Source organism: Capra hircus, chromosome 14 (assembly GCF_001704415.2).
Source record: "Capra hircus breed San Clemente chromosome 14, ASM170441v1, whole genome shotgun sequence".
In the NCBI taxonomy this organism is placed as follows: domain Eukaryota; kingdom Metazoa; phylum Chordata; class Mammalia; order Artiodactyla; family Bovidae; genus Capra; species Capra hircus.
This window is the reverse complement of record NC_030821.1, coordinates 22,152,218-22,166,745: the sequence shown is the minus strand read 5'-3', so window position 1 is coordinate 22,166,745 and position 14,528 is coordinate 22,152,218.

Sequence of the window (14,528 nt, the reverse complement as noted above, 5' to 3'; positions counted from 1 at the left end):
ATCCTAACACACTGATCTCTTTTTATTGGAAGTCTTGACCTCTGTGCATCACCTGACATCCTCCTATCACTTGAGATCCTCCTGCATGGAATAACTCTTCCTTTGGTCAACTGGAAATAGCTCTCTTGAGTTGCATGCTACTCTCCAGTCTGTTAATGGTAGTAATTGCCAGAGATGACTTCTCTGTGGTTTTCAAATATTAACTTCCTTCCTAGTGACTTTATCAATTCCTGGAGCTATAACAGCTTGATACATACACGCTCAGTTCAACTCAGTTCAGTCATTCAGTTGTGTCCGACTCTTTGCGACCCTATGAATCACAGCACACCAGGCCTCCCTGTCCATCACCAACTCCCGGAGTTCACTCAGACTCACGTCCATCGAGTTAGTGATGCCATCCAGCCATCTCATCCTCTGTCATCCCCTTCTTCTCCTGTCCCCAATCCCTCCCAGCATCAGAATCTTTTCCAATGAGTCAACTCTTCGCATGAGGTGGCCAAAGTACTGGAGTTTCAGCTTCAGCATCATTCCCTCCAAAGAAATCCCAGGGCTGATCTCCTTCAGAATGGACCCCTGCCTTTATATCAGACCTCTCTCTTGTGGTCCAGAAATACCTATTTTACTGCCTAGATTACTCACAGACATCTCAAAATCATCTCTAATCTATAGTCTATGTTAGGTCCTCTTCTGGGCTTTTCCCCAGGTTAGTGAATGGCTGATGCTTTATCTGGTCATTCACACCAGGAAACCAGGAATCAGTTTAGATGTCCCCTTGTCCTTTATTCCAGCCCACAGCCGAGTCCTGTTGACTCTATATTTTTAAAATCATTTTTCCAATCTGCCTCCTTCTTTCCATCCTTCTGGATACTGCCTTCTTCAGTCCCATAGGAACAGTACTCTAAGGTTTTCTCTGTTTCCAATCTAACATCTTGTTTATTCATCTACCATGTTATGGTCAGAAAGTTTTTTCTCAAAGTGCAGTTCCTCTAAGCCCTACTTCTTTATACTTCTGTACCTGCTCACCTACATGCCTTGGTCTGGAGTGTCTCAGTCCTTTACCCACAGAGCATTTACTCATTTTTCAGGCATGTTTTGAAGATAACCTTTTCCAGGGGGATTTCTAGCAACCCCATAAAAATTGATGACTCACCCTTATGCCCCCATCATATTCTATGCAGATATCTGCCTTGCCACTCCAAACACTTTATTGAACCGTAAAATAATTCTACAGGATTCTAAGTTTCCCTAAGTTTACTTTAAGTTCTTTGATGTCAGGACCAGAACTTATTCATCTTTCTGCTCCCAGCACAAACACACTGACAGCAACAGGATAAGCTTGCTGAATGAGTGAATAGCCCTTACATTGTCAGGAGAATAAAACTCTCTACAAAGACAGCCCTTCTTGTCTAAAAATGGCAATAATACAGCACATTAAAAATTCACTACATCAACACCCATCCCTACTCAAAATTCAGTTCTGCCTTTAAACTATAATCCTAACTATAACCATAATGAAATATTAAATTTTCATGGAATAATATTTTCCAAGGCAGATGGAAAGCGTGGGTTTTTGATGATTGCCTGGAGATTTGCTGAACAATTCAGGAAGGCCCTTCTATTAACTTCAGCCCTCTGCTGCTGCCCCATGTAAGAATAGCATGCTGACCTCTGAGTGCTCCCTCTGACCTCTGAGTGCTCCCTCCAGCCTCTGAGTGCTCCCTCCAGCTACAGTTACACACCGGCGGACCCTGAGTCACCGAAGCACTGCTGGTGCATAAGAGTGCAGACAGCAAAGAGCAGGGGCAACATGATTTCACATGGGCACTTTCTGCTTTTCAAGGCGTCCCTGGTCTGGAATCAAGTTCATGCTAGGATTCTGCAGAAATGTTACCCAACACTCATGACCTTGCCTCACTCAGCTTTTTCTTCCTCCCTCAGTCTAGTCTGAGGATCTCACTCATTTTCGCCCTGACTTTTAATTCATTTCAGAGTAATTCCAGGAGGACATGCACCACATCCTATAAACAAAGGGAGAGAGTAGCTAAGTAAGAAGAATTCACTGAAATTTGCCAAGAATAACCAAACCAGAGCCAGAAATGGGGGTCTCCCATTGCAGACATCAGAGACCAAGATTAACAAGGAGCTACTTGCAGTGGGGATCATTTTTCGAAGAATAGAAATATCAAATCACAGTGCTGTGCACTAGGAACTAACATAGTGTAGGCCAATTACACTTCAACAAACAAGCAAACAAACTCACAGAAAAAGAGATCAGGATCGTGGGTATCAGAAGCAGGGGATATGGGAATTAGATGAAGTTGCTCAAAAGTAAATAGCAATTTAGTTATTGGGTGAATAGGTACTAGGGATATAAAGTACAAATGATTAATATAATTAACACTGCTGTATGTTATACATATAAATTAAGAGAGTAAAACCTGAGTTCTCATCATAAGGAAAAATTCTTTTTCTTTCCTTTCATATCTACATGAGATGATGGATATTCACCAAACATACTGTGATAATCATTTCATGATGCATGTAAGTCAAATCATTATCTTTGTACACCTCAGACTCACACGGTGCTGTATGTCAGTCATATCGCATTAAAACTGGAAGAAAAACAAGGAGCTACTTGCAGATGCAGTTCACTGTCAGCTACAATTCCTTGAGAAATAAAATATTATATGATCCGAGGAGAAATTTGTTTCAAAAGTAGAAAAAGGGAGAATAGATCTATCAGAACCAGGCAGAATATTCCAGGAACTGGTCAAACCCCCAAGAACAGGTAAGTGTGGAGTTATCACAAAAGCCCTATTGTCAGACTCCCAAGCCTTTGCTTATGGAGCGAGCACCTGGAAACTACAAGGGTGTTGGTGAAAATCAAAGCCAAGGTATCAAACAGTTTGCTCAGCGTCTGGCACATACTAGGTGGTTACTGCTCATACTCCTATTATCTCACCTCTGACCCCACTAGGTCATCAGCCACTTTTTTCCTCAGATTTTTGTCTTAACTGGTTCAACAGTTCACCACCTGAAGAAATGTTTCATATGTTTCAAACCCTAAAACTTTATCACGTTCACTTTTCTTACAAATTTTTTAAAGACATTAGTACATTGCTGTCACTACTTTTTCCTTGTAATTCTGCCGTGAATTTTGCTCTGTGCAGAGAATTTTCTGATATACTCAGTCATTCTTCAGTATATTTAAATAATGCCATTGTGATTTTAAAATATGGTCCTCATTCTTTGGCGACTTCATTTTGTTTTGTTTTAATGATAAGCTCCTGGACTGTTTCTGGATACACTTTCTTGGCGTCAATGGGCCTCTCTTCCTCCACTTTGACATTTAACCCTTAAAATTCCAACACTGATCCTCCTCACACTCTGAAGATGTGAGCTATAACATCTTGTCAGAAGCTTAGTAGGGTTTTAAAATACTTTTAAGTGGCTAAATATGCCAGTGTAGTAATATGCTTTGTTTCCTATACATATACACTAAAAATCACACTTAAAACGTGTCTTGTTAGCATGTTTGATAAAATGAGGAGATGAATTTACAAGATGAATAACCTTACTAAAAGTAAATTGTCCTATCATAAGAACAACATTAAGAACCAAACCAACATTAAGAACCAAAACAGCCTTTAAATTTTTGTTATACTAACATAAAAACACATATACACATTTTGAAAAGATTAGAAGACATCAAGACAAACTTTGTTCAGCTTTCTTATGTTTGTATTTTTAATTTTGCATAATTGATTCTACAAAGAAATAAAAAGATCAGTAATGTTAAAATACACTCTTTGTCATATACGTTGTCACTTGATAATACACAATTATAAATTCAGCAACATGGAATCCTTCAGATGAGTAACTGTATTAATATTTTACCAAACTGATAGTCCTTTTTTTTTAAAAAAAAATTGATTATGCTATTTGGCAATTTTGAAGACTGAAATCTGAACTCCTGAAAGAGTATTCATTTTTTGTTGTTCGTTTTGTCTGTCTCAACTTTTGCTGTCGTTCTATGTGACATGTGCATGAGTGAGGGTAGAGTTCCTAGCAGCCTGGACCACAGCTATAGGAAATAACACATTACCCAAGTAACCAGGACGCAGGTCAAGTGCCTAAAGAATAATTCTTTTATTGCTAAAACATACTGTTGATAGTAAACAGTTATACTCCTTAAAAAGAAAAGAGCTAGGAAGAATTTGGAGTCCATAAATGGACACTTTTTTCAGGTTGTTCCAAACTTATAACTTTGGGTCACAAACTTCCTAGCATTGTGTCAATGAAGTCATGATTTCAAATGTTGAAAAAACTGACCAAAATGATTTATCTATTGAACATGGGGAAAAGAGAACAAGAATGATACAGACTTAAAAGATTATACTTATTTCACAGATTAAAAAATACCTTTGCAATTGCTAGTGACATTTGTTTCCAGAGAGCAACCCAATTTATGATTTCAGCGCGCTTGGTTGGACTGCCTTTTATTACTGTTTCTCAACAGTCCGCAGTTACCCTTCATGGTATGAAACGGATTTTCAGTGTTCTTAATGGGCTTCTTCTGCAGCCTTCGCTTGCATTCCCTTCCTTTAACTTTTATAGACAATAGAGTTCTTACCACACAGCTCTCATATCTTTCAAAAACCATTAAGAACTCTACTTTTTAAGAAATAATTTTTCTATTACTGTTAAAACCATGAAACTTGAACCTATAAGACCCAATTTTGCCACTTAACCAGCTTTGTAAATATGAACATATCTTGGTCCAGTCTGAATCTCAGTTTTTTCATCCATGAAATGGGAATTGTAAAGACATCTCCCTTACTTATCCAACTTCCACCAAGTTGTTTGATTTTGGAGCATTATTTAACCTTGCTATGTTTCCATTTCCTCTTTAAGAAAAAAACTAAAGGCAGTATTATAATATTACCTTTCTCGTAAAGCTGTTTAAGGATTAAATGAGATACTACATGCCAAATATATGAAATAGATACATGGTTATTGTTTTTTTAAATGTCAGTTCTTGCCATTATTGAAAAGATAAAATGAATTAGTGCATGTAGCATGACAGAGTTGAAAGAGAAAGGGATTCAGAGTTCAACATCATGCCTTCCTATCTCTTGGCTGTGACATCTGACATAAGTGACCCCACCTCTCTGAGCTTTAGTTACCTTAATTGCAAAATTCAAAATCATAAATATTAACAATAGCAGGCATAAAGAGCAGCATGAGTATTTAAGAAAAGATGGTTATTATGAGTAATTATGAAAAACTAACTTGCAAAAACAAATTGTTACTCAAATAGTACTTATAAGAGAGTAGTATTCAGAGGTATGTGAAGAGCCTATCTCAAGCCTTAGCAGGAAGCGTAATAAGAAAGCATATCCTAAAGAAACAGGAAAAAAAAACACAAAACAATGAAATGGAACAAAACTCTTATCATCACAAAATAATGACTATGCCAGCAAAATTTACAAAATGAAGAAAATGTTCATTGGTCTCATAAGCACAACCTTCTGCTTGGTAGGTTTGCCAAATAGCAACTGGTAAGTTATGCATATATTTCTTTCTAAGAAAATCAGACTTAGTGAATGAGTGACTCTAACCGTAATCCTAACAAACATATTTACCATCCAAAGCTAAAAAGGGAAATATGTATGTAGCATAATGCAATTGAAAAAAAGTCAGGGTGGTACCTTCTTTTGGCCTGATCTGACACGCTAGGCTAGAGTAAAGGTTAAATAGTGATATATCTAGTCCTATTTGCTATACTACAAGTGATAGAAGTAGGATCTCACTTTAGAAATGACACAGCTCTCTGTCCGTGATGACATTTACCATGACATAGGAAAATCGCTCATAATCATTTCCACTGTTGCTATTATTATTCAAACACCGAGTGTTCATTGCCACAAGATAGCTTCCTAAAGTTATTTTTACATTTTAGAAACAGGAAGTAGGGAAAATACAAAAAATACACATCTTCAGTGAAAAGAAGCATAGAGGATGCATTTGCTCTATAACATGTGATATACATGTTGTTTAACGTATTATATGTACTATAAGGAAAAACAAGGCAAAGTGTTATAATTATTAGACAAATATATTCAATAAACATGGCTAGAACGTCAATGACCACAGCTATCGTGCCCCGATATGCTCTAACAATTAAAGACCATGTTATAGCTATCTGCTGGGCTAACTTTGTTCCTGATTCTAAATGCAATCTTCATTCCTATATAAAGGACAATAAAATTCTCTAGTATTAAGTCACACTGAACATGGGGTGGGTGTTCCTCTTGGCTCCCCACTCAGGCTTCCACAACATTCTTCCTTTCTCCTCCATTTCATTTTCTTCTAACTTTGATTCTCATTTGGTGGCTCAGACGGTAAAGAGTTTGACTGCAATAAAGAAGACCTATGTTCAGTCCCTTAGTGTGTGGATCACAATAAACTATGGAAAATTTTGAAAGACATGAGAATACCAGACCACCTGACCTGCCTCTTGAGAAATCTGTATGCAGATCAGGAAGCAACAGTTACAACTGGACATGGAACAACAGACTGGCTCCAAATAGGAAAAGGAGTATGTCAAGGCTGTATATTGTCACCCTGCTTATTTAACTTATATGCAGAGTACATCATGAGAAACGCTGGACTGGAAGAAGCACAAGCTGGAATCTAGATTGCCGGGAGAAATATCAATAACCTCAGATATGCAGATGACACCTCTCTTATGGCAGAAAGTGAAGAGGAGCTAAAAAGCTTCTTGATGAAAGTGAAAGAGGAGAGTGAAAAGGCTGGCTTAAAGCTCAACATTCAGAAAACGAAGATCATGGCATCTGGTCCCATCATTTCATGGGAAATAGATGGGGAAACAGTGGAAACAGTGTCAGACTTTAATTTTGGGGGCTCCAAAATCACTGCAGATGGTGACTGCAGCCATGAAATTAAAAGACGCCTACTCCTTGGAAGGAAAGTTATGACCAACCTAGATAGCATATTCAAAAGCAGAGACAGTACTTTGCCAACAAAGGTCCATCTAGTCAAGGCTATGGTTTTTCCAGTGGTCATGTATGGATGTGAGAGTTGGACTGTGAAGAAAGCTGAGCACCAAAGAATTGATGCTTTTGAACTGTGATGTTGGAGAAGACTTTTGAGAGTCCCTTGGACTGCAAGGAGATCCAACAAGTCCATTCTAAAGGAGATCAGTCCTGGGTGTTCTTTGGAAGGAATGATGCTAAAGCTGAAACTTTGGCCACCTCATGTGAAGAGGACTCATTGGAAAGGACTCTGATGCTGGGAGGGATTGGGGGCAGCAGGAGAAGGGGATGACAGAGGATGAGATGGCTGGATGGCATCACTGACTCAATGGACGTGAGTTTGAGTGAACTCCAGGAGATGGTGATGGACAGGGAGGCCTGGCATGCTGCGATTCATGGGGTCGCAAAGAGTCGGACATGACTGAGTGACTGAACTGAACTGAATATTAATATTTAAGGCAGTAGACTTTGAGTAAAGCAGATAACCCTCCATAATGTGGGTAGGTCTTAACCAATCAGTTGAAGGTCTTAAGAGCACTGATATGGTTTCTCCAGGAAGAAGGAATTTTGCCTCTGGAGTACCTTTGGAACTCAAGGGACTTTCCCAACTCTTCCTGGGTCTCCAGCCTGCCAGCCTGCCCTGCAGATCTGAGACTTTCTAATATATCAGGCCCATAGTCACATAAGCATTAGCCAATTGCTTAAAATATAATCTCTCTCTGCCACCCTCTCTCTCTCTTCCTATTGGTAAATTCTCATAAATATTATCTCTTGCCATGGAGAGCTTGTGCCTAGCTTGGGGTACCTGATTAGATCACATTTAATTTTGTTTAAGACCAACCACTTCAGATATGCGTTTCCATGTATCCCAATAATGCATTTCTTTCAACAGACAGCCTCTTTCCCACTCCCGAGTCACAAGATAAGTTAGAAACTCACCCCCCTACTCTACTGAATCTAATCCTTTCAAGGTCACTGAAGTCCTCCATGTTGTAAATCTAACGTTCAAGACTCAGCCCTCATTTTAATTGACTTAGCTAGCAGCTTTTGTCACAGTTAATTGTTCTCTCCAACTTGAAACACTTCCTCTCGGTTTCCAGGATACGGGCATTCTCCTGGTTTTCTTGAGAAGGCTCCTCTCTCTCAATTTTCTTTTGCTGATTCCTCATCTTCTCTAAAATGAGAAGGATCTAAGGCCAAGGACCCCTCTCTTCTTTATGTATTCTCACTCCCTTGGTGATGTCGCTCAGTCTCCTGACCCACAAGTTTACAACTCCATCCCTTTTACTCCGGCCTCGTGTATCCACATGGCTCACTCTCTTACCTCTTTTCATTTCCATACCTTCTCTGTAGAGCTTTCATTATATAAAACCTCCCCTCCCCACCCTTCCCTGACTCTGACAGTCCTTATCCCACCCTTCTTTCCTACTTTATTATATTCATTCCATCTATCATGATCTCACATACCACATTTACTTATCTGTTTTATTGTGTGTCCTCCTCCACTAAAATCTACATTCCATAAGAACAGGGATGAGGTCCTCTTTGTCCATTGTTTTATGTCCAGAACTTAAAGTATTTGACACGTTGCAAGTGCTCAGTATGTTTGTTGACCCATCTTGTTTAGTTTTGTTTCCCAAAAGTAAGGAACTGAGATTTCTTGTTCAGTCTTCCTACAAATTAGGGTTTTCAAAATCTGTTGATAGACTTCTTTGATTCTGGTGCTCCTGCCACCTCCGCTACTTAGTGGCCTGCCATCTGGAGTGCATCAATTATGTATACCTTTTATGCATGACTGGGCTCTTCTGATCATTTTGTTAATGGTACTCATTTCTGTCCCGAGGTCAGAGAGTTACTGGCTTGTTCAAGGAACATCAAGGAGGCTGGTGGAGCAGGCTGGAGCTGACTGAGCCAGGAAGACAGTGGAAGGAGATGATGTCAGTGTGGTAACCAAGGGGGTAGATGCAGATCAAGCAGCAAGTTGCATAATGCGAAAGGGCTTTAGCTTTTTCTTAGGAAGTCCTTGGACATTTTGGATGTAGATGTAACATGTTCAACATGTTTTTAAAATTTCGCTCTGGCTGCTGGCTGAAAATAAGTCACTGTCCAAATTCATTTAATTTTTCTGTACCTCATTTGCAAAACCAGTAAGTTAGATCATTTTAGGTTGCATCAACTTTTAAGAAATCATAAACATATGAGTAAAAAAGGATTTTGTTAAATCCCTAGTTGAATTAAACAGTTTGTGCTTGACAACAAACAATAAATCAATTGTTTAACTTAACACTGTTTTTTTTAATAAATACTTGGCAACAATTAATTCATGATGATCTGGGCTGCTCATCAAAGTGCCCTTCACATCCTTAAACTCTGCTATTTGCCAGGGCCTTACAGATATTTTCACATGTCCCCACTGAAACTTGGCTTGAAGAGCTTCTGAAAGGAAAAATGGCAGAGATTCAGCAGATGCAAAATTTACTGTTACTCAAATTTGGATGAAATTAATCAAGTCTTGGCATGAGAAATTGAAAGTACAATGTTTTGAGATGTATTGTTTTCCTAATAACACTTTCAAAAAAAACCCAAATGCTATCAGCCTAACCAGACCAAGCTATCAAATTTTGAGATACTGAAGATTTTTCTGAATTTGACTCTTAGTGTGAGAACAGGCTATGTCACGGTTCTCCAGAGAAACAGAACCAGTAGGATGATAGACAGATTGTGGTTATTGTTCAGTTGCTCAGTCATGTCCGACTCTTTGCAACCCAATGGACTGCAGCACACCAGGCCTCCTTGTCCTTCACTATCTCCCAGAATTTGCTCAAATTCATGTCCATCAGGTTGATGATGCCATCCAACCATCTCATCCTCTGTCAACCCCTTCTCCTGCCTTCCATCCTTCCCAGCATCAGAGTCTTTTCTAATGAGTCGGTTCTTCGCATCAGGTAGTCGGTTCTTCACATTACTGGAGCTTCAGCTTCAGCATCAGTTCTTCCAGTGAATATTCAAGGCTGATTTCCTTTAGGATTGACTGGTTTGATCTCCTTGCTATCCAAGGGACTTTAAAGAGTCTTCTCCAGCACCACAGTTTGAAAGCATCAATTTTGATAGATAGATAGATACATAAATATTTTAAAGAATTGTCTCAGGTGATTGTGGGGGCCTGATACATTCAAAATTTGTAGAATTGGCCTGTGGGCTGGAAATTCAGGCAAGACTTGATGTTACAGTTAAAATTCCACAGGGTAGCAGGATTAAAGCTTGGGCAGAATTTCTATGTTGCAGTCTTTTTTTTAAAATATAAATTTATTTATTTTAATTGGAGGTTAATTACTTTACAATATTGTATTGGTTTTGCCATACATCAACATGTATCTGCCACAGGTATACACGTGTTCCCCATCCTGAACCCCCTTCCCTCCTCCCTCCCCGTACCATCCCTCTGGGTCATCTCAGTGCACCAGCCCCAAGCATCCAGTATCATGCATTGAACCTGGGCTGGTATGTTGCAGTCTTAAGGAGAATTCCTTCTTCAGGAAATCTCAGTTTCTGCTCCTAAGACCTTTAACTGATGGGACACTGCCCATTCATATTATGGAAGATAATCTGCTTTATGCAAAGTCTATTGATTTAACTATTAATTACATACCAAACATTTCTTCACAGAAGAATCTGGTCTGGCTTTCAACTAAGCAGACAGCAAATCTGGCCCCATAACCTAGTCAATTTGACATATCACGTAAACCATTGTACCATGTTAACCTCCAGTTCAATGATCCTTCACATGGTGGGTAAATGCTGAACTGAATAATATTAATTTTGAACAACATGGATTATCCCACTCTTCTGAAATTTTGCAAGATGTTCCAATTACATTGTTCTTTACTTTTCTCTTTTTGCTAGAAACAAAACAAGAGCCACAATTCAAAGTTCTATTATTAGATGCATGCATGAGAATAATCAGTATTATTAATGAGGAAGGAAAGGACAAATTATCCTCTAATTCTCCATTCTGACAATACAGATGTAAGTTCTACTGAGAATTGCTGGGGCTTTGCCAGTAGTCCAGTGATTAAGTCTCCACCTTCCAATGCAGGGGATGAGGGTTCAATCCCTGGTTGGGGGCTAAGGTCCTGCATGACATGGGGTATGGCCAAAAATTAAAATAAACAAATAAATTTAAAACAGTCAATTTATTTATAAAAGAAAAAAGAAAACTGCTCAAGTTAAATCTCTAACTTAGATTCGGTTACTAAATGTGAAAAGTTGCCCGATAAAACAGAAAAGTGTTCTACATGACATTGGGTCTGCAGTGTTCAGTTCAGTTCAGTTCAGTCGCTCAGTCGTGTCCGACTCTTTGCAACCCCATGAATCGCAGCACGCCAGGCCTCCCTGTCCATCACCATTTCCTCCCTGTCTGAGTTCACTCAGACTGGCGTCCATCGAGTTAGTGATGCCATCCAACCATCTCATCCTTGGTCGTCCCCTTCTTCTCCTGCCCCCAATCCCTCCCAGCATCAAAGTCTTTTCCAATGAGTCAACTCTTCGCATGAGGTGGCCAAAGTACTGGAGTTTCAGCTTTAGCATCAGTCCTTCCAAAGAAATCCCAGGGCTGATCTCCTTGAGAATGGACTGGTTGGATCTCCTTGCAGTCCAAGGGACTCTCAAGAGTCTTCTCCAACACCACAGTTCAAAAGCATCAATCCTTTGGCGCTCAGCTTTCTTCACAGTCCAACTCTCACATCCATACATGACCACTGGAAAAACCATAGCCTTGACTAGATGGACCTTAGTCGGCAAAGTAATATCTCTGCTTTTCAATATGCTATCAAGTGTGGTTGTAACTTTTCTTCCAAGGAGTAAGCGTCTTTTAATTTCATGGCTGCAGTCACCATCTGCAGTGATTTTGGAGCCCAAAAAAATAGAGTCTGACACTGTTTCCACTGTTTCCCCATCTATTTCCCATGGAGTGATGGGACCGGATGCCATGATCTTCGTTTTCTGAATGTTGAGCTTTAAGCTGACTTTTTCACTCTCCTCTTTCACTTTCATCAAGAGGCTTTTTAGCTCCTCTTCACTTTCTGCCATAAGGGTGGTGTCATCTGCATATCTGAGGTTATTGATATTTCTCCCAGCAATCTTGATTCCAGCTTGTGTTTCTTCCAGTCCAGCATTTCTCATGATGTACTCTGCATAGAAGTTAAATAAGCAGGGTGACAATATACAGCCTTGACGTACTCCTTTTCCTATTTGGAACCAGTCTGTTGTTCCATGTCCAGTTCTAACTGTTGCTTCCTGGCCTGCATACAGATTTCTCAAGAGGCAGGTCAGGTGGTCTAGTATTCCCATCTCTTTCAGGATTTTCCACAGTTTATTATTGTGATCCACACAGTCAAAGGCTTTGGCATTGTCAGTAAAGCAGAAATAGATGTTTTTCTGGAACTCTCTTGCTTTTTCCATGATCCAGCGGATGTTGGCAATTTGATCTCTGGTTCCTCTGCCTTTTCTAAAACCAACTTGAACATCAGGAAGTTCACGGTTCACATATTGCTGAAGCCTAGCTTAGAGAATGACTAAGTATATTTTCATGGGACTTGAAGCTCTTTTTCCCTCACAGCTGGAACCACTAGATTCCCACAAACTAGTGGGGTTTTTTAGAAAAATTCTTCCTTAAAAGGAATGTGGAGAGTCAGACCCTAGCATCCTGTTACACACCATTTGCCTGTTTAGCCTCTATTAGTTCTCACCCTGTGCCCTCTACTAAGAACCGCTCTTGCTCTAAAGCTACAAATAGACAGCTTGAGCATTCTGTTAATTCAATGCTGATTATATATTTTTAGCCTAATTGGCATCCCAGTTAGATATCTTTCTGGGATTGATTGAAGCCCTGTTCTTGCTCTTGTGAAGCTTCTTTTCTTTCCTTTTTTTTTTGGTTAATTGGAATAGAATTGCTTTAGAATGTTGTGTTGTTGTTAGTTTCTATTGTACAACGAAGTGAATCAGCTACCTGTATATATATATATATATATCTGGGGCTTCCAGGTGACTCAGTGGTAAAGATATCAATGCAGGAAATGCAGGAGACACGGGTTTGACCCCTGAGTCAGGAAGATCCCCTGGAGGAGGAAATGGCAACCCACTCCAGTATTCTTGCAGGGAAAATCCATGGAAAGAGGATCCTGGCAGCCTACAATCCTTGGGATTGCAAAGAGCTGGACGGGACTGGGCACACACACACGCATACATGTATTCCATTCCTCCTGGGCCTCCCTCCTACCCACATTCATCCCACCTCTAGGTTATCACAGAGCACCGAGCTGAGCTCCCTGCACTATCCAGCCCATTAGCTGCCTATTGTACACATGGAAGTTTGAGCTTCTTTTCTTTCCAGGGATGGGATGCCTGCCTCTGGATTGAAGATGACTAACTAAGGGGCGAGTTACCTGGTCAGGATTCACCACCTCCTCGGATTTTCCAGTCCCAACTGCTGGCCTCCCAGTACCAGCTATGTGTTCTCCATCTGTCGAAATATTCCTGCTGCCTCAGCCCTTCCAGCTGATGCTACTTTTCCAAGATACGACATTGTCTCTGTTGCTATACCCTTCATATTCCACGTCTTTCCCACCAGATTGCTCTTGCTTTCTGGAAGCCAATTCCTCTTTCCTCCCCCATCTCCACCCAAGTTTCTCAGTCTAGCTCTGGGTCCTCATTACTCCCAGGTTGCCTGTCTTCTAGCAGAATCAGAATTCACAGTGTACTATCACCCTTGCATAAATGAGCCTGGGTTTCTCACCTGTAAAATTAGGAGATTGGACTAGAGATGACCCTTTCAGCTCTGACAGTCTTATGATCCTATAAATGCCTCTTCTATTTAATGGTCCTTGACAGCACCTCAGAGAAAATAAAATCACACCATGTCCTGAGTGGATTATTTCTATTCCTACATATCCTAACCTAGTTCTTTCTTTTCCTCATGATCAGGTTCTCACCATTCCTTTGAGGTAATGCTTCTATTACTTAGGGAGTCTTCTTCCTTAAATACTCTAGTTATTATCACAACTAAGGAATGTGTTGACGATCTTCCATCTGCTTTTCTTAAGAACAAATGTTGAATTTAAATGGAAAGCATTGTTAATCTACTGCTTCCTGTCCCTCAAGAGGCTTGTGTAAGCTTTCTGGCCTCTGATACTGGGCCTTCGCTGGTGAGATGTATGAACTTGTCCACTTCCTATTCTTTCTTGGTAAGAGAATACATTTACACAATGCATTTGTTAGAAACCTTGTTACCTGAGGCTTAAATATAAATAGGGGATTAACAGCACTTAATTAATTGACATGAGATACAAACATACTCATGAAAGCATAACACATTTTAAATGATATACTGAGCAAAAGTTAACATAGTTTTCAGTTATATATCGAACAAGCAAATTCTCTCATCATTTATCTTTACTTTTAGAAATGAAGTTC